Source organism: Simochromis diagramma, unplaced genomic scaffold (genome assembly GCF_900408965.1).
Source record: "Simochromis diagramma unplaced genomic scaffold, fSimDia1.1 OVJJ01000746.1, whole genome shotgun sequence".
NCBI classification, from domain to species: domain Eukaryota; kingdom Metazoa; phylum Chordata; class Actinopteri; order Cichliformes; family Cichlidae; genus Simochromis; species Simochromis diagramma.
Genome location: NW_024386757.1, coordinates 1,809,826 through 1,833,356, shown reverse-complemented (window position 1 = coordinate 1,833,356; position 23,531 = coordinate 1,809,826). Strand labels below are relative to the sequence as shown.

Genomic DNA, 23,531 nt, shown 5'->3' with positions numbered 1-23,531 from the left:
GCAAGGTGGTTGGTACCTGCCGTGGTGGTAATCCCCGAACCAAATGGTGGACACCAGAGGTGAGGGGAGCCACCAGGCTGAAGAAGGAGTCCTATCGGGCTTGGTTAGCCTGTGGGACTCTGGAGGCAGCCGACAGGTATCGACAGGCCAAGCGGAATGCGTCTCGGACAGTGGCTGAAGCAAAAACTCGGGTGTGGGAGGAGTTCGGAGAGGCCATGGAAAAAGACTTTCGGACTGCCTCGAAGAGATTCTGGGAAACTGTCAGGCGTCTCAGGAGGGGAAAACAGTGCTCTACCTGCACTGTGTATAGTGCTGGCAGAGCGCTGCTGACTTCAACTGAGAAAATTGTCAGGCGGTGGAAGGAATACTTCGAGGACCTCCTTAATCCCACTGACACATCTTCCGAGGAGGAAGCAGAGTCTGGGGATGAGGGGAATGACCCGCCAATTTCCGGAGGCGAGGTCACTGAGGCAGTTAAACAACTCATTGGTGGCAGAGCACCTGGTGTTTATGAGGTCCGCCCCGAGTTCCTGAAGGCTCTGGACGTTGTAGGGCTGTCCTGGTTGACACGCCTCTACAATGTTGCGTGGAGATCAGGGGCAGTACCCCTGGACTGGCAGACCGGGGTGGTGGTCCCCATCTTTAAGAAGGGAGACCGGAGGGTGTGTTCCAACTACAGGGGGATCACACTCCTTGGCCTCCCTGGGAAAGTCTATGCCAGGGTGCTGAAAAGGAGAGTTCGTTCGCTAGTCGAACCTTGGATACAGGAGGAGGTTGCGGAACACTGGACCAGCTCTTTATCCTCTAAAGCATAGGTGTCAAATTTGGCCCACAGCCTACTTACATTTGGCCCGCGAAGCCATACCAAATTACTATCAGAGCTGGCCTACTGGTATTATACAGCTAATATATATATTGTTTAGTATTAAGCTTTGCTTGTTCCATATTCAGTTTTTCAGCAAAACGTGTTTGAGTCCATAAGAAAAGATTCATTCTTATATCTGGAGGAATAAATATATTTCAATAAATATTAACGTTAGTCCCCGACTTTGTTCCAGTTTTGGAGTTTCATATTTATATCCTGTTCATAGCCTGTACATAGCTTGTACTCACTACAGCCTGTACATACTTATAGTTATAGAATATTCACAACATACTTCATACCGTGTACATTATAACATACCATAATAGACCCATTTCTGTATTATACTCACATATCTATATTATTGCTAATATATATTGTAATATATCTATATCACTAAAGCACTTCTGGATGGATGCAAACTGCATTTCGTTGCCCTGTACCTGTGCATGTGCAATGACAATAAAGTTGAATTCTATTCTATTCTATTTTGGCCCACTGTGTATTTGAGTTTGACATCCCTGCTCTAAAGGATACTTGAGGGTGCATGGGAGTTTGCCCAACCAGTCTACATGTGTTTTGTGGACTTGGAGAAGGCATTCGACCGTGTCCCTCAGGGTGTCCTGTGGGAGGTGCTGTGGGAGTATGGGGTGTCTGGCCCATTGCTACGGGCCATTCAATCCCTATACAACCGTTGCAAGAGCTTGGTTCGCATTGCCGGACTCGTTCCCGGTGGGTGATGGGCTCCGCCAGGGCTGCCCTTTGTCACCGATTCTGTTCATAATTTTTATGGACAGGATTTCTAGGCACAGCCAAGTGGCGGAGGGCTTTCACTTCGGTGGCCTCAGAATCTCATCTCTGCTTTTGCGGATGATGTGGTTCTGTTGTCTTCATCGGGTGAAGGCCTCCAGCTCGCACTGGAACGGTTCGCAGCCGAGTGTGAAGCAGCGGGAATGAGGATCAGCACTTCCAAATCTGAGGCCATGGTTCTCAGCTGGAAAAGGGTGGAGTGCCCACTCCGGGTCGGGGATGAGTTCCTGCCCCAAGTGGAGGAGTTCAAGTATCTCGGGGTCTTTTTCGCGAGTAATGGGAGAAGGGAGCCGGAGATCGACAGACGGATTTGTGCGGCGGCTGCAGTGATGCGGACGCTGCACCGGTCCGTTGTGGTGAAGAGGGAGCTGAGTGTAAAAGCGAAGCTCTCAATTTACCGGTCGATCTACGTCCCTATCCTCACCTATGGCCACAAGCTGTGGGTAGTGACCGAAAGAACGAGATCGCAGATACAAGCGGCGGAAATGAGCTTCCTCCGAAGGGTGGCTGGCCTCTCCCTTAGAGATAGGGTGAGACGCTGAGGTGGTTCGGGCATCTGACAAGGATGCCTCCTGGGCGCCTCCTGGGGTTGGTGTTCCGGGCATGTCCCACCAGGAGGAGGCCCTGGGGCAGACCCAGGACACGCTGGAGAGATTATATCTCTCGGCTGGCCTGGGAATGCCTTGGTGTTCCCCCGGATAAGCTGGAGGAGGTGGCTGGGGAGAGGGAAGTCTGGGCTTCTCTGCTTAGGCTGCTGCCCCGGCGACCTGGCCCCGGATAAAGTGGATGAAGATGGATGGATGGATGGACCTTTGACTTTCAGCTGGGTTAATTTCTCATTAACTCATACTCTTGATTTATTTCCTTATTTAATCTCTATTTCCGTGTTTCTCACCATTGTGCGAGAGATAGTCAGGTGTGTCGTGAGAAATTATTTAAATTCAAATAATCCATCCAAAAAATACAATTTAATAATTACTGCAAGTAATAAAATCACCAAACAGTTTTGCTAGCAGAGTGAAAGCGATACACGCAGATGTTATTGTTATGCACTGTTTTCTGCACCATGAGGCACTCGTTACCAAGATTTTACCAGCAGACCTAGCTCCTGTGTTGGATTATGTTGTGCGCATGGTAAATGTTGGCAAAACTTTGTTAAATTTGGGTCTTAAATTCGTGCCAGAATATCTTTGTGCTCATCTAGACAGGATCAGGTTTCACAAATTGAGGGACTAACTTGTCATTATATGTACTGTATTAGGCTACAGTGTGTCATGTTGGAACAGTTTGATTGGTGGTGTGCCACTGGATATTTTTAATCTATAAAATGTGCCGCAACTCAAAAAAGGTTTAAAATAGCTGCTCCATTTAACTGTTTAACCTGTTTAATCTGACCTTTGACCTATTAACTTAACCATCACTCACTATATGTCCTTATTTTCCATTTTATTATAAAATTTTACAATTTTAAATCTTTTAAAACCTTGTACTCTTGTTTTTACCTATTTATTCCTTGTAACCAAAATAAAACTTGTAACCTTATATTTTCATTTCATTATTCTAATCATCCTATTTATCTTGCCATTAAAAACCTTCTGTAATCTTAACTTTGATCCTCCTTGACCAAATTTAACCTATCCTTTATTTTATTTATCCTTTAAAACCTTGTAATTTAATCTTAATCTCTTAATTTAAATTTAAAATTTAAACTTAATTTAAAACCTTTTTATTTTCCTTTTATTACCAACTTGTAATTCTAACTTTTATGCATTAAACATGCATATCTTAAAAACACTCTTTGACTGAGAGAACTTTGATCCCTCACTTCTTAAATGTAAATTCGATTTATGTCCAATTTTAGTATAACAACAGGCCCTCTTTACCTTTATTTTGAAAGCCTTCTGTGAGTGCGACCTGGAATCAGTTGTCTCCAGTTCTGGCGTCTGACAGCAACTCCGTCAGGACTCTTTCCAATTCTCCTTTTCTCCTTTCTTCCAACCAAAAAAAATTACATCAGGCTCACCAATTTGTCATGTTCGATTTCTTCAGAAGGAAGTACAGGAGAAATATCTGATATTTCATTCCCAACCTCTTATCCGCTCCTTTTCCTGGAATGACAGAGACAAAAACACCTCCCTGCCTAGCCTTGATCATTTAATATTATCCTACTACTGATTCTATTTATGTAGTTCCACGCATTGTGTTCAGACTCCCTTTGTCCCAGAAAATATCCTTCTAACCGTTATCTAGTGTGATGTAAGCATTTAGCAAAAAAGAGACACTCATTTATGAAAGACATAAGGTTATTTGTTACATATGTTTATGTCACAAAGGTAATACACATGATACTATAAATATAGACTGTTATTAATTTTAAAGATTCACAGTTTAAATATAATCAACTTCATTGTGAAACACTAAATAAATACTTTTATTTCAGGTGTATATGCAACTAAGGTAACTCATTAAAATGTAAAACGTAAATTAAAATGACTTAAAAAAATATGGAGAAGACTGATGAGTCATACTGACCAAATACTTATATCCTATGCAGATGAGTCAAATTAAAGCAGTCAACAACAGCTTTCACTAAAGAAACTGTTTTGTGTTTCATTACCTCCATTTCCCATGACTGTCTGTGTCTCATTGCTGGATTCTCCAGAGACAACTTGCCAAGCAGCACGGTCTGCACCCCCTGAGTCTGTAGTGTCACAGCCATCGCCTTCTGAGACAGTTCATCAGGTATCCAAACTAGCTGATTCAGACTGTGTTTTTTTTTTTCTTTTTTGCCTCAATCAGTTCGCTGTTTAACTATTGTGGCCACCTCAAAGTCATCTCCTCCACCTGTGCCCTGCACCCATACCAGTTCCTCGGGTGGGGAAAGCTTGTATCCACTCGTCAACCTGATCTTATCCTGGTTCCCAGGACAAGGGCAGCTGAGACCCAGCCCATTACAGCACCTGTACCTGTTCCTCGGGTGGGGATGGCTGGTATTTGACCAGTCACTGCGCCCATGCCTGTTCCCAAGAGGAGAGTGGCCAGTCTTCTACGTCAGCCTCACCCACCAGTGGAGCCAGCTGAGCACCCTGCACAGGCCCTACAAGAGCAACCAGAGTCTGCTCTGTGCCCTCCACACCCCAAGTGGCTCCGTCTCTGCTAGAGGTTGCCCCATGCTAGAGGTAAAATGGTTAATGGACTGGTTCTTATATAGCACTTTTCTACTCCCTCTGACCACTCAAAGTGCTTTACACAACTTGTCTCATTCACCCCTTTGTATATATTGTGTCCGTCTTCCCTTGTGCTTGGTCAGAGCGTAGTGTTGCTCCATTTATACTACTGTTCTGTTCCCCAGTTTAGTTTCTTAGTGTTCTTAGTGTTCTTAGCCTGAGATAGTTTAATCAGCTTGTATTTAGTTTCCCGTTTGTTTGCTTTTTTTTTTTTTTTTAATTTCTGCTAATGACAAGTTTTCCTTAGTTGAAGGTACAGCTATCAGTTTTTGTGTCACAACAAGCAGACAACAAGGAGATCATATAGTGGGTGTGTCAATTTTTTAAATTTTATTTTATTTTTTTATAAATTGTAAAAGGGCTTCACGTGCCTTTTAAAATTGATTATGCTTGAGAACTTTTTCCAGAACATTTAAAAAGGATTCTTTAGTCCTAAAAGAGCAAACCTTGACATTTCACATGTTAGTGTTAGTGTTTGAAATATATTTCAGGAAATATTATCAGCTTTGATGGAGGTACTATGTAGTCGGTGATACTGAACAATCATCTCTGTGCTTTAAACTTAAAGGTAAATTCCCTGCAGTATTTTACAAAGAACCCTGTCTATCCCATGATCCCCTGTATAGCACTTGGCAGCGGTGAGGAGGAAGAACTCCCTCCAGCAGAACACTAGGCTCACTAGGGGAAACAGAAATCAGAAAAGAGGAGCGGGGTTATCAGCAAAAATCAGTTCCATAGATATGGCAACATCCAAAGTGGTTGAGAGAGTAGACAAAAAGTTAACATTTTTTGTTTACTATTGTTTTTGTCAGGTTTTTTGCCATTTTAAAAAAAAGGAAAAGATTTTTTGATTTTTTGGTTTGAATATTTTTGTGTTTTTCTTTACCTACTGGTTATGTTTTTGCTAGGAAAATGGGAAATTGGTAGAAGGATTTATTGTAACATGTTCAAACATACATGCAACCTATGTTAGGTCAAAATAGAGTTTCTACAATTCTAACAATCTTGAACATCTGAGTGTTCTTAGGCATACTTTCTGATTCTCTAAACAGTCTTCTAGCCTCTTGTAGGACATTTCAGATCTCTTATCTAAATGCTGGTTGCCTGTTGCTGTGTTCTCAAGTTGCTGTGTTGTCAAGCTGATCACATACTGCTTGAATAATTTTAAGATCCATAGTATGGGGAGGCTAATCCATGACTGTCATTCTTCCACTGTGTGTATTTTTCTACCAAGGTATGAAACTGCTGCCAAGCAAGCACTTCCCAGATGCATGATGAATCAAAATCTGATGGTACTTTGTTTCAATGTGTCATCATTTTTGACACCCACACCACCGGCTGAACTGGAGCTAAAAAATCTGCTGCGACCAGTTGGGGTGAGAGAAAGAAAACAGGACAAAAGACATGCTGTGGAAGAGAAGAGATTAATAAAGAAGAGATTAAAACAAGCATGATTCAATGCATAGAGGTCTATTAACACATAGTGAGTGAGAAAGGTGACTGAAGAAGAAATACTCAATGCATTATGGGAATCCCCCAGCAGCCTACACCTATGGCAGCATAACTAAGGGAGGATTCAGGGTCACCTGATCCAGCCCTAACTATATGCTTTAGCAAAAGGAAAGTTTTAAGCCTAATAAAACTTTTCTTTTCCTTTTGCCCAAGTAGAGATAGTGTTTGTCTCCCGAATCCAAACTGGAAGCTGTTTCCACAGAAGAGGGGCCTGAAAACGGAAGGTTCTGCCTCCCATTCTACTTTTAAATACTCTAGGAACAACAAGTAAGCCTGCAGTGTGAGAGCAAAGTGTTCTAATGGGGTGATATGGTACTACAAGGTCATTAAGATGAAATGATGCTTGATTATTCAAGAACTTTTATGTGAGAAGCAGGATTTTGGATTAAATTCTGGATTTAACAAGGAGCCAATGAAGGAAAGCCAATATAGGAGAAATATAATCAAATGCTGGTCAAAGATTACACCAAGGTTCCTCACAGTGTTACTGGAGGCCAAGGTAATGCCATCCAGAGTAAGAATCTGGTTTGATACCATATATCTAAGATTTTCAGGGCCGAGTACAATAACCTCAGTTTTATCAGAATTTAGAAGGAGAAAGTTAGAGGTCATCCAGGTCTTTATGTCATTAAGACATTTGTGCAGTTTAACTAATTGGTGTGTGTTATCTGGCTTCATGGATAGATAAAGTTGGGCATCATCTGCATAGCAGTGAAAATGTATGCTATGCCTTCTGATGATACTGCCTAAAGGAAGCATGTATAGTGTAAACAGAACTGGTCCTCCATAATTAACCTTAGTGTGTGAAGAGAACTCCCCATTTATGTAGACAAACTGGAGTCTATTAGATAGATGTAAATATGATATAAACAACTGCAGTGCAGTACCTGTAATACTTACAGCGTGCTGTAATCGTTCTAATAGAATATTATGGTCAACAGTATCGAACGCTTCACTGAGGTCTAGCAGGACAAGCACAGACATGAGTCCACTGTCAGAGGCCATAATAAGATCATTTGTAACCTTCACTAAAGCTGTTTCTGTGCTGTGATGGGCTCTGAAACCTGATTGAAACTCTTCAAATAAGCCATTCCTCTGCAGATGATCTACTAGCTGTTTGACAACTATGCTTTCAAGGATTTTTCGATGAAAGGAAGGTTAGAGATTGGCCTAGTTAAGACTATTGGGGCAAAAGTTGGCTTTTTAAGTAAATGTTTAACTACAGCCAGCTTGAAGGCCTGTGGTACATGGCTGATTATTAGAGATAGGTTGATCATATTTAAGATTGACGCATTAATTAATGGCAGGACTTCTTTGAGCAGTCTTGTAGGAATGGGGTCTAAAAGACATGTTGATGGTTTGGAGGAAGTAATTACTGAAATTAACTCGTAAAAATCAATTGGAGAAAAAGACTCTGAATGAATATCAATGGTACTGAAAGTAGCTGTAGATAATGTTACATCTGTGAGATGATTATGAGTAATTTTTTCCCTAATGGTTAAAATTTTATCTGTGAAGAATTTTGTGAAGTCATTACTAGTGTCATGGCTGGGGCAGCAGTCGTGTGGTGTTTGGGAAAGGAGGACCCAAGTTGCAGAGACGGCTGTGATGCGAGTGACCTTTATTGATGATGGGTGACAGTAACACAAAGTGATGGTGAAAATTACAAAATAAACTAAACTGGGAAAGCTAGTGAGCAGACCTGAAATCATACACAAAGGGGAGACATGAGGCGAGGAGCAGAGAGACGCAGACAAAACCATGGGAAGCAGACGACCTGACGAGGAAGAGAGCTAGATGGACACTATAAATACACACATACAAGGTAATCAGGAAATGACACTCAGGGGGAAAACATAGCTGAAACTGATGAGCAAAACGAGACACAGACCTTCAAAGTAAAACAGGAAATTAACAGACTGTTTTAAAAACACAAACTCAGAGACACAAACAGAACACAGAGGGGAGAACACAGGTAGGAATAATAAAACACAAGAACCAACCACTAAGAACTAATACAAAATCAGAAGAAACTAGAAAATAATAACAATTAACTCAAAACTCTGAGTCAGCAGCCCAGGACCATGACAACTATGTTAAGTTAAGTTTTGTCTTTTAACTGGTTCACCCGAAAGACAAAACTCCAAAACACAGACTTAACAATGTGGTGTATGCTGTACAGTGCAGTGAGGAATGCCCAGACCTCTACATTGGGGAGACCAAACAGCCACTTCACAAGCGCATGGCACAACATAGAAGAGCCACCTCCACAGGACAAGACTCAGCAGTCCATCTGCATCTTAAGGATAAAGGACACTCTTTCGAGGATGCCAATGTTCACATTTTGGACAGAGAGGACAGATGGTTTGAAAGAGGAGTGAAAGAAGCCATCTATGTCCACTGTGAGCGACCATCTTTGAACAGAGGCGGTGGATTACGACACCAACTGTCTGCCATGTATAATCCAGTTTTGAGTTCCCTCCCCAGACGCCTTAACGCCCACTCACATCCTGGGCCATCTGACCTCAGGGATTCACATGATAAGGTGGGGCCAGGTTTCACAATGAGCTCACCCGAAACCCTGGCTGATTGGGACCCACACCCAGTTTCACACCTTGGCTCAGGCGATTAGAGGATCATCAGGGGGTCCTTTTGTCCCTCTGTGGGGGGATACTCCCACTAGGTTTAAATCTGGGACTCCCCACCATTTGACCTTAGAACTGAAGAAGCTTCTCGGATGAGAGGTGAAACGTCTTCAAGTAACTTAAAGAAGTCCAGACGCTTTTCTTTGCAAGCTCCATCTAAAATCACCCACAATAATTATTTTATCTGTGTTGAGCAGTAAATCAGATAAAAAGTCTGAGAAATCAGAGAGAAACTCAGTGTAAGGCCCATGATAGTTTTTGTCATGTTCTAGTTGAATTATGGATTTTTCCGTGGTGCTGGTGGTTTCACCTCTGGGCGAAGTTGCCTCATCTCCTCGTACAAGCGGCACCTGTGAGTAATTAGGCTGCAGGGATTTAAGACCAACCCTCACCACCATTACTTGCCAGACTGTCTGCTAACCATTGTTTGTGAAAGTCGTCATAGTTTAAAGAATCTAGTTATAGCTATTCTTGTACTGTTTTCCTCTATTCACAGCAATCCTACGGACATCATTCTTCTCACTACCATAATTTACCTCTGTTCAGTTGCTGGTTCGCCCACTTAACCCACCTGTCAGCCTCCCTGCCCTGTTCTCTGGAAATCACCGATCTCTTGTTGGAACTTTCTCTACGACTCACCCAGACCACCTGCCCTCTACGTCTTGCCTCCGCCTGTGAAAAGTAGGACTGTTTCACCATTCGCCATTTTCACTTCAGACCAGTGTCTGGATTTGCGACCTGACACCTGTCTCTCTCATTTCATTGATTGTGAGCATTCCAGCTCCACTTCCCTGTCTAGTAACTCCCTTTTCCTGCACCTTTGGGTTCCTGTACTGGATGTTACCCAGAATCGGGTTTCCTGGACTCCTGTTCTCATCAGCCTAAGAACTCACTCCCTCGACTCATTACCTGGTCGCTAGTATGACGAACGCGGTATGACGAACGCGGCCGTGACTCTGGCAGACGAGCTGAACACTTTCTATGCTCGCTTCGAGGCTGCAGCTAAGGTCTCCAACAATGCTAGTGTTAGCGGCGCTAACGGCTGCAGACAGGAAGATGCTGCCAGCACCGGAAACGTGCTCGTCATCTCCGAGCATGAAGTAAGGAGAGCCTTCAAGAGAGTGAACACCAGGAAAGCAGCAGGACCAGACGGCATCCCAGGTCGTATCCTAAGAGACTGCGCATACCAGCTAGCTCCTGTGTTCACTGAGATATTCAACATCTCTCTATCTCAGTCGGTGATCCCCACATGCTTCAAAGAGTCCATCATTGTTCCTGTCCCGAAGAAACCCCACCCTGCTTCTCTCAATGACTATCGCCCTGTAGCCCTCACCTCAGTAGTGATGAAGTGCTTTGAACGCCTGGTCAGAGACTTCATCATTTCTTCACTACCAGACACACTGGACCCACTACAGTTCGCTTACCGTCCAAATCGTTCCACAGACGATGCCATCTCTCATCTCCTCCACACATCACTCACTCACTTGGACACTAGAAGGGGGAATTATGTTAAAATGCTCTTCATAGACTACAGCTCTGCATTTAACACCATAATTCCCTCCACACTCACCACCAAGCTGGAGCATCTGGGACTCAGCTCATCTATGTGTCAGTGGATCTCCAACTTCCTAACTGGCAGACCACAGGCAGTAAGGATGGGCGGACATGTCTCAGCCTCCACCACTCTCAGCACTGGAGCCCCCCAGGGGTGTGTTCTGAGCCCCCTGCTGTACTCTTTGTACACATATGACTGTGTGGCCACTACCAGCTCCACCACCATCATCAAGTTTGCTGACGACACCGTCGTGGTGGGCCTGATCTCTGATAACAACGAGACGGCCTACCTGAAGGAGATTAGGAATCTGGAGAACTGGTGCCAGAGGAACAACCTCCTTCTAAACGTCAGTAAGACAAAGGAGCTGATAGTGGACTTCAGCACAAAGCAGGAGAGGAACTACCAGACCCCCGTCATCAACGAGTGCCCAGTGGAGAGAGTGGACAGCTTCAAATACCTCGGAGTTCACATCACGCAGGACCTGTCATGGTCCTGTCACATCAACACCGTGGTGAAAAAGGCCCGACAGCGTCTCTACCACCTCAGACGCTTGAGAGACTTCCAACTGCCCTCCAAGGTGCTCAGGAACTTTTACTCGTGCACCATAGAGAGCATCCTGGCGGGAAACATCTTAACCTGGTTCGGGAACAGCACCATGCAGGACAGACGAGCTCTACAGAGGGTTGTGCGGTCAGCTGAGCGCACCATCCGCTCCGAGCTCCCTGACCTGCACTCAATCTACAGCAGGCGGTGCTGGACCAAGGCCAGGAAGATCGTGAAGGACCTCAGCCATCCCAACAACGGACTGTTCTCTCTGTTGAGGTCAGGAAAGCGATTCCGCTCCCTGAAGACCAACACAGAGAGACTGAGGAGGAGCTTCTTCCCGCAGGCGATACGGTCTCTCAATCACACCACCACACAGTACTGACCCACACATACAGTTCTTACACACACACTGGACTTTCTGGACTTTGTTTTTGCACAACACTGGTCACTATATTCTTCATTTCCGGTTAATACTTGTACAGCTGCTGTTATTGTGTATATATTATTTATATTTAGATTTCTTCATACATTCTTATATAGTTCTATATTGTGTATTTTGTTGTACAGTTATTTTATTTTCAACTTTAATTTATATATTTTATCTTATTCTTCCCAGTTAAATTTACCCTTCATTCTAATTTGTGTTGTACAGTTATTTCATTTTTAACCTTAATTTATATTTTATTCCTTCCTAGTTAAATTTACCCTTTTTAATTTTTCATATTTATTTCCTATCTTATTCATAGCCTTTCCTTTTTTTTGTTTTCTTTAGGTCACGAGCAGTTGTCCAAGCATTTCACTACATATCGTACTGTGTATGACTGTGTACGTGACAAATAAAATTTGAATTTGAATTTAGTGTTGCTTGGTTCATGATGTGCTTGTGTATTGTGTCATGTGTCTCATAGTATTGATCCTAGGAAATAGCTCATCATAGTGTTATCTAAGGTCATAGTTTGCTCTGTAGTCCTCTCATTCACAGTTCATAGTTAAAACACACTTAACTTTTCATGGAATTAATTCTCATTGTGTCGCTCACTTTATTCTTTGTAAATAAAGTCTGGTTTGCACTCATCCCTTGTGCCTCCGAGTGTTGTCTGCTCCGTTCACCTATGTTGGCTCCCCAGGGTTGGGGTTTTCGAGCTAGGGTGGCCAAGGCATTGCATTAGGCTTTCAAAAACTGCATACTGCAGCCTTTTCTCCCAGAACACCTTGGCATTACACAGCACTTATTCCATTGGTGTTATTTTTCACTGTAGAAGCTAGTACAATCAGCTTTAAAGAAGATGGAAGTGGAACTCTTAATTCCAACACAACAACAGTGGTGATGCATTCTACCTTTTGACATATCATTTCTTACTCGTACATACTTAATAAAACCCGAATCTCAGTTCATGAAAAACTCTAAAATAGCCAGCTAGTTTAATAGCCAGTCTTATAACAGGTATGTCTTCCACAAGCACACACTTAATAGTTTCATTCTAAGTAAAAAAGAAATTTATGCACTTAAATTTCAACAATATTTATAATTAAGCACAATGACACAAAGCACTATTTGTTTTCACATGGAAAGTCTCTTTCAATATCTCATGCCAGTGTAACTGCAGCCAAAGTAGGCACTCTTCCATCAAGTGCAGTGCATTAGCTTCCAAATAAATGATTTATAAATCTGCAACCCACTGCCTGTGATTGCAGTACAATGAAGAAAAAAAGGAAGAGTGGAGCTAGAGAAGCACACCTCTAGCTTTGTTTTTTGTCGTTTTGTTGTTGTTTTTTTCTCTTTTGTTTTTTGCCAAATGGAGTAAGATAGGCACATTTAGCTCTTTGGCTTGACAAGTGGAATACAGTGCTGAACTTAAGCCTGTAAAAGCACAAGAGAAGGCTGTACAGCAGGGATTTCTGCAATGATGGAATAAGTGGCTTCTCTTGGCGGTAGAGCATACAGATCACCTGTCCCTTAGACAATACTCTGAGATGAATTTATATATTTATATATTTATTTATTTGGTTATTTGTTTACCGGTCGACCTCTCCTGATAAAAGCTGATAAAAATAGCTCTAGCAGGAGGGCTGTTTTTTTAACAACCGGACCATTTTCTGCCAAAAGGACAATCCATTTCCGCCATGTTATTGTTCTACAATATCTAAATGGACATGCATGATTTTCAATAAAGCTCACTTGTGTTTTTACCTTTAAAACATTAATTGTATACAGTATATTTATACAATATACAGTTACTGTGCCTTGTAATGGAAACCCCAACAAAAATTTGTTGTTAATTTTCTTCCTGAATATCTAATTCATCAGATACAGAGATGAGAAATCTGTAGTACAAGTACCAAGAAATGCATAAGAAATGCATCCTTATGATGATGACACATTGAGGCAACTGCTGTTGTGATTTGGTACTATATAAATAAAACTGAATTGAATTAACACAAAAAAAGCATTTGACAAAAAATGTTAGATGTTTACCTAGGATAGATAAAAAACAAAAAAAAATATAAAGTAAATAAAGTATGTTGATCAAATTTTATTGCATTACAAATTTAAAAAAAAATTGCCCCCTTAGTTGCAAAGGTGAAAAGAGAGCTGAAGCACAGAAATTTTAGCATTATACAACTTTAGGAGTACTGATGACTGATTAGAAAAAGTTGGATAGTCAGAGTAGACAGGAGTACTGTCATATACAGTGGTGTGAAAAGGTGTTTTCCCCTTCCTTATTTCCTTTTTTTGTATGTTTGCCACACCTAAATGTTTCAGATCATCAAACAAATTTAAATATTATCCAAAAATAACACAAGAAAACGGACAATGAAGTTTCTAAATGAAGGTGTGTATTATTAAGGGGAAAAAAAATCCAAACCTACATGGCCCTGTTAAAAAAGTGATTGACCCCTAACCTGGTTGGGCCACTTTTAGCAGCAAAAACTGTAGTTTTCATTTTGTTTTGCTTAAGCCATTCATAAGTGGACTTATGGTCGACAGTATCAGTGGACTTTACTGTTTTGGATCATTATCCTGCTACAGAACTCAAGTGCACTTGAACTTCAGGTCACGAACAGATGAACATTCTCTTTTAGGATGTTTTGGTAGACAGCAGAATTAATGTTTCCATTTACTACAGCCAGTCTTCCAGGTCCTGAGGCAGCAAAACAGCCCCATACAGGCCACTAGCTCACTTTGAAAAGCCAAGTTGTCAATATAGGGAATACAAATGTTATCCCGAAGAACTTCTAAACATTCTTCTGGAAGGCTGCTGGAGCATTCATGAGGTCAAAGGGGATGCAGATCCAGATTGTGTACAATACATCATGCACAATAAATGTCTGTCAGTCAGGATGTATTTTTCTGTTCAATGGTCTGTAATCAATCCTTAGCCAAAGAGTACCATCTTCTATATGGACATGCACAACAGGTGAGAAGTATGAGGAGTTTGACTTCCGAATCCAGCCTTGTGCTATTAGATCATACAGGTAATCCTTCAGTTCCTAGTACAGGGGACTGGGCACTGGGCACAAATTACAGAGAGCAGCATGTCGCCTTTTGTTAAAATATTGATGTCATGGCTCGGCAGACCAGCCTGAGGAGTATTCAGCAGCAACTGGGTTTCGTTATTGTTTTGCACTTTCTCTCTTGTTCTCTCTCCCTCACCCTCTCTTTCTATCTCCCTCTGTCGCCTGGGCAGAACTCATTATGGGTTCCTGTCTTTAGTCTATGCACCTGTGGGAGAGTGAACACCTGTGTCTCATTAGCCTGCCACTATTTAAGGGGAATAAGCGAGGCTACTCATCGCTGAATCGTTGTTTGACTTGTGTCAGTGTAGCCCCGGCTTTGAGATTGCTTGTAGCTCTCTTTGATTTAGCATTTATTTCAATTTGCCTTCTCTTTGTACATAGACATCCCTGACCTGGTCCTGTTCCCTGTGGAGACTCAAGTTGTGAGCAAGTGGAGAGTGGCTGCAAAGTGTAGTGTGTGACAGAAGAGGAGTGAGAAACAGATATCTCCGTTTCTTTCCCTTGGATTCCCTGGAGACCCCACCCTTGCACAATTGTATATAGCACCCTGTCACTGTTGTACATGTCCCCTGGACATTGTAAATAAATTCTTTGTACTTCCTTCAAGCATCGGAGTCCCGCGCTTCAGACGCCTGCAGTCTTGTAAATTGCTTACAGTCTCTACAAGACTTACAAGACACTTTTAAAAGAGGTCAGAAAATTATGCTATATAAAAACAAATCAATTTATGACCAGAATTTATAAGTTGGAGTTATTTCACACAGTCTGACTGGTTCTCAGAATAAGGGTTAAAATTGTGTCCACGTCCCAGTCTCCAAAACCAAAATTTCGAGCTTACTTCACAATTAAAGATTAGGTTTAATGCTACTCCTTTCAAGAATTCAATTCAATTTTATTTATATAGCGTGAAATCACAACAACAGTCGCCTCCAGGCACTTTATATTGTACAGTAGATCCTACAATAATAGATACAGAGAAAACCCAACAATCATATGACCCACTATGAGCAAGCACTTTGGCGACAGTGGGAAGGAAAAACTCCCTTTTAACAGGAAGAAACCTCCGGCAAAAGCAGGCCCAGGGAGGGGCGGCCATCTGCTGCGACCATTTGGGGTGAGAGAAGGAAAACAGGATTAAGACATGCTGTGGAACAGAGACAGAGATTAATAACAAGTACGATTCAATGCAGAGAGGTCTATTAACACATAGTAAGTGAGAAAGAAGTGGCAATAAACCTAAAAGCATAACATCTATGATGAACCAATGCCAAAAAAGCCCCCCAAAAACCCACAACTTGTCCAAGAAGTGCTACCAATATCCAGTGTGAAACAGAACCAAACAAAAGGAAAGTGCTCTCCATAAGACCCTATCTCAGGAAAACACAAGGGAAAACTGTACAAAATAAATAATCACTTCACCCCTTCTGTTTCACTGATATACATACACCTTGATTAAGTCATTTTCGAAAAGCACTATGTACACAGGAAATCACACAGAGTTAACAAAGTTTTGGAGGCAGAGGACAGGACTTGCAAAGGTTACTGCTGGAACATTTAAGAACTAAACACTGCATGCGTCTGCATTGTCCAAGCCTTCAAAGCTGCCATTGTGATCCATTGTTCTGAGTATTGTTTGCTATCTTTTTATTTTGTCAGTGACATCTCGCTTTTTCTATCATGGTCCATCAGGTGCCACACTGTTTTTTTTCCCCCCCGTTTGTGCAAATGTGGGTATAAATTTTATTAACCAGTCTCTTCCAGCAGCAGGTGTGGTCCTTAGAAACCCCAGGCATTTATCTGCAATGGAGCTCAGAATTTAAGCTTGGATTTATCCAATTTGTTAACCTGCTCTAGTGATAGTGTTTCTCAGGACTATAATTACTATTTAGTTGAGCTATTCCAGAAGACTCTCGCTTCTTTCTTTTTCTCTGCTCTTTGGAAATGTCTTTGGCACCTCTTTGGAAAGCCTTCCTGTTATTCATCTGCTTACATGCCTTACCCACTTTTGCCTTCCTGCTCGTAAATACATGACGGTACTGTATATTTGGAGGTGGTGAGAACATTCACTGTACTAATATCGTGGAATTCACCTGCACTCTCAGGAAACTGATCTCAAGCTACACAGGACCCAGATCTGAGATTTTGAACCTTTTTGCCTTTTTTTAACCTTTTTCGCCTAACTAATCATTCTAAGGCTAGGTGACATTTCTGCCTGCTCATGAACCCTTTGACATTTGTCTTCTTAATAATCTTCTTTATAATTATAGGGCAGGTGGACATCAGTCTGGCAGAAGTAGTCACTTGAGTCTTAGCTGCATGGAATTTGGATTAATAATTAATAAAGCAGAACAATCTGCCTACAGAGGAAGAAGATTGTGCTGTTAGAAAATTCTCTTATGAAGAAAGTTTAAAGACACACTTGCCATATGTAACAACAGGCACAACTCCCATCCCTGGAAGTCATCAAGCTTCACAAAGTGTCAGAAGGCTTTGTTAGAGTGAAGTATATGGTAACCGCGAGCTCCACTAAATTCTTTACCAGCAGTGATGAATTAAAAATTTACCCCTGGTGCCACTAAAAAAGCTGAACCACGGCTCAGCTTTTATTGCTCCTACTAGGACACTTGTATCAGTAAGAAAGAAAGTTTCAAAACCAATCAAAATCATTCAAGCCAACTAAACTTAAACTGAAAAATTAAAGTAGATTGCCATAATTCCCTCAGGCAGGGTTTTTAAATCATGTGACAGAAATAATTCATTGTATGTCAAAAATATTTGTGGTTGATTCTGATCAGTAAACATTCAAAATGAACTGTAGCCCATTTTGAAAATCTCATCTCTTTCTATTACGTTAAAAATGAAATGTCCCTCATCTATTGCCCCATAATTGCATTTATAAAGTGATCACCGAGAGTGTGTAATATCACATCAAAGGCTGTTCCCCAGGATTTACAGTCTGTACAATTTAAATGACTATTAAATATGAGCACTTACTAATATTCAGCTAGTAAGTGAAAGAAAATATCTCCCAGTGGAATGGCTCTAAAGCAGCAGTCCCCAACCCCCGGACCTCGGACCGGTACTGGTCCGTGAGTCGTTTGGTACCGGGCCGCAAGAGTTGAAGCTCAGGTGTGAAATGTATGGTTTTCAGGGTTTTTATCGGTTTTCAGCGTTATTTTGTTATCGTTTTTATCGTTTACTCGGTTTTTCTGGGTCTTTTCACGTGTGTTATGAATAAATCTTATTTTTTTCGGTACCGGTACTAGTTTTATTTTGTTGTATTTATCCACGACACCTTAAAGGCCGGTCCGTGAAAATATTGTCGGGCATAAACCGGTCCGTGGCGCAAAAAAGGTTGGGGACCGCTGCTGTAAAGAACTGTGTACTGAAGTGCTCTGCACCCACCTGAAGCTGTGTTTTTTTTCTCTCTATTTTAAAGCTGATCAGTACCAGCGACTCAGCATCTGTTCTGCTGCCAGAAATGTCAGATGCTGAGATTTCTGCTCCTTAGACTGACTGTTCAGCTTGCATTCTGCTGCTGCTGGTGCAAAAAAAAAACCCCAAACATTTCAACTTCTTACCGTAGATACCTTATGATCTGTATTTAGTTTGCTCAGTGAAGGATGTCATACACAAGGTATGTCTCCCCTCCAAATGAGAGGATCTCCAGGAGATTCAGCAGAACCTCACAAAAAATGCCACTCAAGTCGCCAGAATGGAAAGACATCCGACAGCCTCACATGGTATGTGTCTTCATCCAGGAGCTTGTTCAAAAACAGCCAACAGAACAAGACTGAACCTACAGCTTCTCTGCAGACAATATTCCTTTACGTCACAGAAATCAAAAGTAAAGAGTTTAGAAGCATTTTAGAAGTTACTCTGTGACATAATATCACTAGTATACTACACTGTTAAAAAAAACATCTTAAAAATACGGTAATATTATACTACCGTAAAATAACAGAAAATAACTTTCTCATGTAAATACAGTTACTTTCAGTAATGAAAATAGAGTTTGTTGCGCTAATTTCACATGGGATTCTGCCTTTTCCAAGTGCTTTTAGACATCAAATTAGGAACATTTTAACGTGATCAAACAATGAAATTACCTATAAACAAGGTCAATGAATGTGGCAATATGAATCATAATATGTAAATGTACAGAAATATACAGTTAACAGTTGGTTTAAATAATAATGGATTGCATGCCCTGGGACAGAGGCGAGGCTGCCATATCGCACCATCGGCCTCTCTAGCCATCACCAGTAGGTGGTAGGTGAAGAGTCTTGACCACGGACACAATACCGAGAGTGTCCGAGGCGGGGCTTGAACCGACAACCTTCTGATCACAAGGCAAACTGCCAACTCTTGAGCCACGATCGCCCTAAATAGCAATGATAATAATACTTATGTGATGTAACACAAGCTTATAGGAATTGTTACAGTGAATTGTTAAATGTTGTCATTTCTATGCTCGCCAACTCTGATGAAAGAAATTCCACTGTCCTTCCCCCCCAGATTCTCGAAGTACTGGATGGGGGGGCTGTAATGTTTTATTGCAGATACATCCTATCTGGAAGATCTGCTTCTTTTGATGTAAGCTTCCTGCGTTTACGACCCTTTGGTCAGCAGGAGGTCTGACTGACACACACACACACACACACACACACACACACACACACACACACACACACACACACACTTACAGAAGTTCACACATATACATACAATGCCTTGTCTTAGAACCATGTGGGCGTGGCTTTGTTCTGACGTGTTTTGTGTGAACTGTCTCTCAATAAAAAGGGCAGCAAGGGAGGTCAGATGTGAGGTCATTTTCGTGGTGGACACAGGCCTCCCTTGCGCAAGTGATTGATCGATCGACTGTCTTGTTTTCTTCATGATGAATAAGTCTCTAGGAACCTAGGTTCGGTGACTCCGCCGTGAAGAGAGTCCGGAATCTCCGCCATTTGGGGCGTTAGAGAGTGTCCGATGGTTGAATTCTCCGCCATATGGGGCGTTTGAGCGTTTTCAACAGAGAGCGCTAGCTGTGCGTGTAGACGCAAGCGATAGGCCTATATTGTGTGTGTGCGGGCCAGACGTGGTCTGCGTGAGTGTGGCTGATTGTTGTCTTGTAATGGAGAATAAACTGTGTAAGTCTGCCTTGAAAGAGGATGAAATACACTGCAAAGTTTTTATTGGGCAGCACGTGGTGTGTGGATCGTTGACGAATGAAGTGAAATTGTGCTCTAAGCAGAAGTGAGTGTGTCTGACGTCACGGTAGACGGGCAGACGTGGTTCTGCAGATCACCTGCCCAGTGGACAAAAAGAAATAAAATAGTTGTGTGGATGAATGATAGCATGAAGAGTGTTTGGTGTTTCTCAGTCTGAAACAGCTGTAATGCTATTTTCTGTTTTGGAGGAAAGTACAGTTTAAAAAAAAAACAGAGAGAGAGATGTGTGTTGTTTAAACAGTGATGAGAATAATGAAAGTGTGATGAGAGAGGAACACAAAAACATACAGAAAATGCATTAACTATACTAAGCCTTACATGCACATACACAATAAATGATACTCATGAAGACCAGACAGCATCTTAAGCATGAGATTCTGTTTGTCATCTTGTCCAAGTCACTAGTAAGATGAAAGTGATACATAGACTAGTGGACTGAATATTATAGGAGGACAGATGGTTGCATCATAGAGGAGAAAACAGAATGCTGATGAGAGGTCTTAAATGAATGAGCTGATTGTGAGTTTCTGATGTGTGAAGAAGTTTTAACATGGCACACATTTGGTTATATGAGAAGAAACTTATTATGTGATGAGACAACAGGGTTATGTTGTATGTTGTGTGTATGGCTGATTGGATGAATGTTTGAGATTAAACTGGCTGTTTATTTGTCTTTTGTTATTAAGTTGAGCCTGCCAATTGGGTTGTTACGATTTATCCCCCTGGCATGAAGAACACATGTCATGACTTAAACAAGGCCTTTCTTTCCTTTGCTTTCCCTTATTTTCTTTCTTTCCTTTTATTTTGTTACTTTCATGGTGCACTGAAAGTTTTGTTTGATGATCTCTGTTTGAGCAGATCTGCACGATTAGAACAGAAGCGCTATACTGTTGCAAAGTGAGCTTCTCCAAAATTAAAATGGGCTCAGGAGAAAGCCACTTATTTGGGACAATTAGGAAACAAGTTCCTGTCCAAAAGGATTCAACGAGGAAATCCAGTCTAAATTGTTTTTCTTTTTGAAATGACATCATTTTGCTGAGCGTGGAAATGAATGCGACGATAATTTCCACAATTAGCAAAAGAAGGAATCACTGAGTGAATGAGTAAGAATTTTAAAATAAATGGGGAAGCTGACAAGACTGACTGACTTAACACCATTGTGTGAAGTTAACCCCTACCTGACAAAGGTGTGGATGTATCTCTGTGTGTGTCTCTGTTGCAGAAGGAGACCACAGGAGGAAACTTGGGTCAAATGACTATGTGAACTCTGAAAATTTAACCTTTTTAGTTTAAATTTTTCTGTGTCTGTGAATTTACCAGGTACCATTCACTACCTTGTGTTGCTCACAGAGATTACTGTGAGAAAGAGTGTATACACCCGCTCAGCGCTAACATTTACATTTCTTTTTACAGCAGATGGTTAATCATGTGATTTGATCATGTGATTTATAGCAAGACACAACTTAATGATGTTTTTCTATCACAGGATTACTGAGATTTTGTATGAAGAAAACTGTAGTTACAGGCTATATGTTGATGATGAAGGTACACTGTGTTGTTGAGAAAATGTGAAAATTACAAGGGAGAAATTAATACAGTTTGAGACATATTGTGATGAGACCACTGTTACTTTTTCCACAGCGAGTGTTAACCTTACGACTTTTCACAGCTCCTCTGGAATCTGGATGGCCGACACCTGACAACCAGGATGAACCATGTGTTTGACTAATGTTTGTTTTTCTTTAAGAGTGCTTGTAAAGGATTCAGCACAGACAGACAAGTGACAATTGAACAGATGTGCAGTGGTTACAGAATAGTTACATGGGGCTCATTATCTGACCAGTATTGGGCTCATGGTGAGTGACAAACTTAAGGGAAGTCACTGATTACAATGTGGAATGACGTTGAGCTGTTAAATAATTTGGAACAAATTATGGGAAAAAGTAGGAGTTTAATGAGTTTAGAATAAATCTGCAATGATACTTGTCTCTGTGACGCTGAATACTTTATTACTCTTATGATCTATAGTTGGTTGCAAATGTGAAGTTGTTTTAACTTTAAGACTTTGTCTTCTAGGATACAGGCTGAAGCTGGGAGTTAAACAAGCAAAACATTTAATTGCTGACTAATGTTTTTACACAGGGTTACAGCTTGGAGTGAAGCTCCTCCAAGGGACAAACCCTGGAGATTGTTTTAGGGAGACTGTGCAACATTCTTGTACATGGCTCACTGGGGAGTTGACACATGGCGAAAGCCATGTGGCGAGAGGAGTGTCTTCTATTTTTAATTTGTAGATGTCGTGTGGTGCCGTGACGAGTAGGAGTGACTGAGAGGATTGTCCACAAGATGGAAGCTGAGGCCTGGAGAGAGTCTTCAGGAGGATCGGAGATCACCTTCAGCACAGAGAGCTGTGCTACTGGGCTTCCAAAGGATTGTCACGAGGAGACTTTGCACAGCAAATCTTAAATAAGATGAAAGAGTTTTGACGTTGACGTTAAGGAAGACAATTAAGGTGTATGACGTGCTCTGCCTTAAATCTTCAGCAGCATTGGAAAATGGAACCTGAGGGAGCATGCCAAGCTCCAAAAAGTGACAACGCAGAGGAGGTCCAGCGATGGACTTGTGGTTCTGTGAACAGCACAAATGCCAGGTGACTGTAAAATAACTAACAGCACTTTTTCCACAAGTGAAGCCAGTAACTTACTATCCTAAAAGATTAGCTCTAGTTGCTTGTGCTTTACCTCCATGCGTGAGATCAGTATGTGCAGCAGCTTAAGCTGTACAATGTTTCAGGAAATAGTTTATTTCAACTTTTGACATTGTTAGTTCCACACGAGGTAGATGTCTACTACTGCAGACTAAACTTACATTTCTGTCACCTACAAGACACTTGCCTTTAATGTTACTATTACTCTCACAACCATACATAACCATAAAGTGGTGCACAATTCTGAATTTGTCAAACCCTTTTTGCCAACGAAAGAGGAGGGCACTTCTCATGCGTGTAGAGAGCACGTGGAGAAGGAGTGTAAGCCGAGGGATGACTTACCAAATGTGGCACGTTGAGGGAAAGGTTTGGTTTGTTGATGATTTGAGTTTTACGACAGTAGAGGGACAGACTAGAACAGCTTTTACTGTAGTAGACAGTGAGAAAGTTATATATGCAGGACAACTAGCATGTTTCATATTTTCTTGAGCAGCAGAGATTCTGGCCTTAACGGAAGCATGTAAAGCTGTAGAGAGACAATATACACTGATAGCCAGTATGCATTTGCTACTGTACATTTCTTTGTAGTGTAGTGAGTGAGACGAGGTGTGACAACCTCTACAGGGAAACCTGTAGAACACACCAAACTCTTGCAAAATCTGCTGGAGGCAGTGTTATTGCCCAGTAGAATTGCTGTTTGTAAATGTGCAGCACACATGTGAGGGAAAGATCCAGTTGCATTAGGGAATGTTTTTGCAGATAAGATCGCAAAGGAGGCAGCTTTAGTTGAACATGGTGTTAGCATTTTAGTAGTACAACATTGGCAGACATGCAGGCCCACTCACCTACTGCAGGAAAACAGTTGTGGCTCACCAAGGGAGCGAGCTTGCAGGATGGTGTTTATTATCCGTGTGATA

At 41.6% G+C, this 23,531-nt stretch overlaps 1 long non-coding RNA gene across 1 annotated transcript; it reads left to right on the top strand.

Annotated features, from left to right (window-relative positions):
• Positions 1-46: 46 nt before the first annotated feature.
• LOC120730894 lies at positions 47-23,091 on the top strand. The gene is made up of 3 exons (XR_005695238.1): positions 47-59; positions 10,696-10,705; positions 22,628-23,091. It is a non-coding gene; the product is annotated as an uncharacterized LOC120730894 (long non-coding RNA).
• Positions 23,092-23,531: the final 440 nt, after the last annotated feature.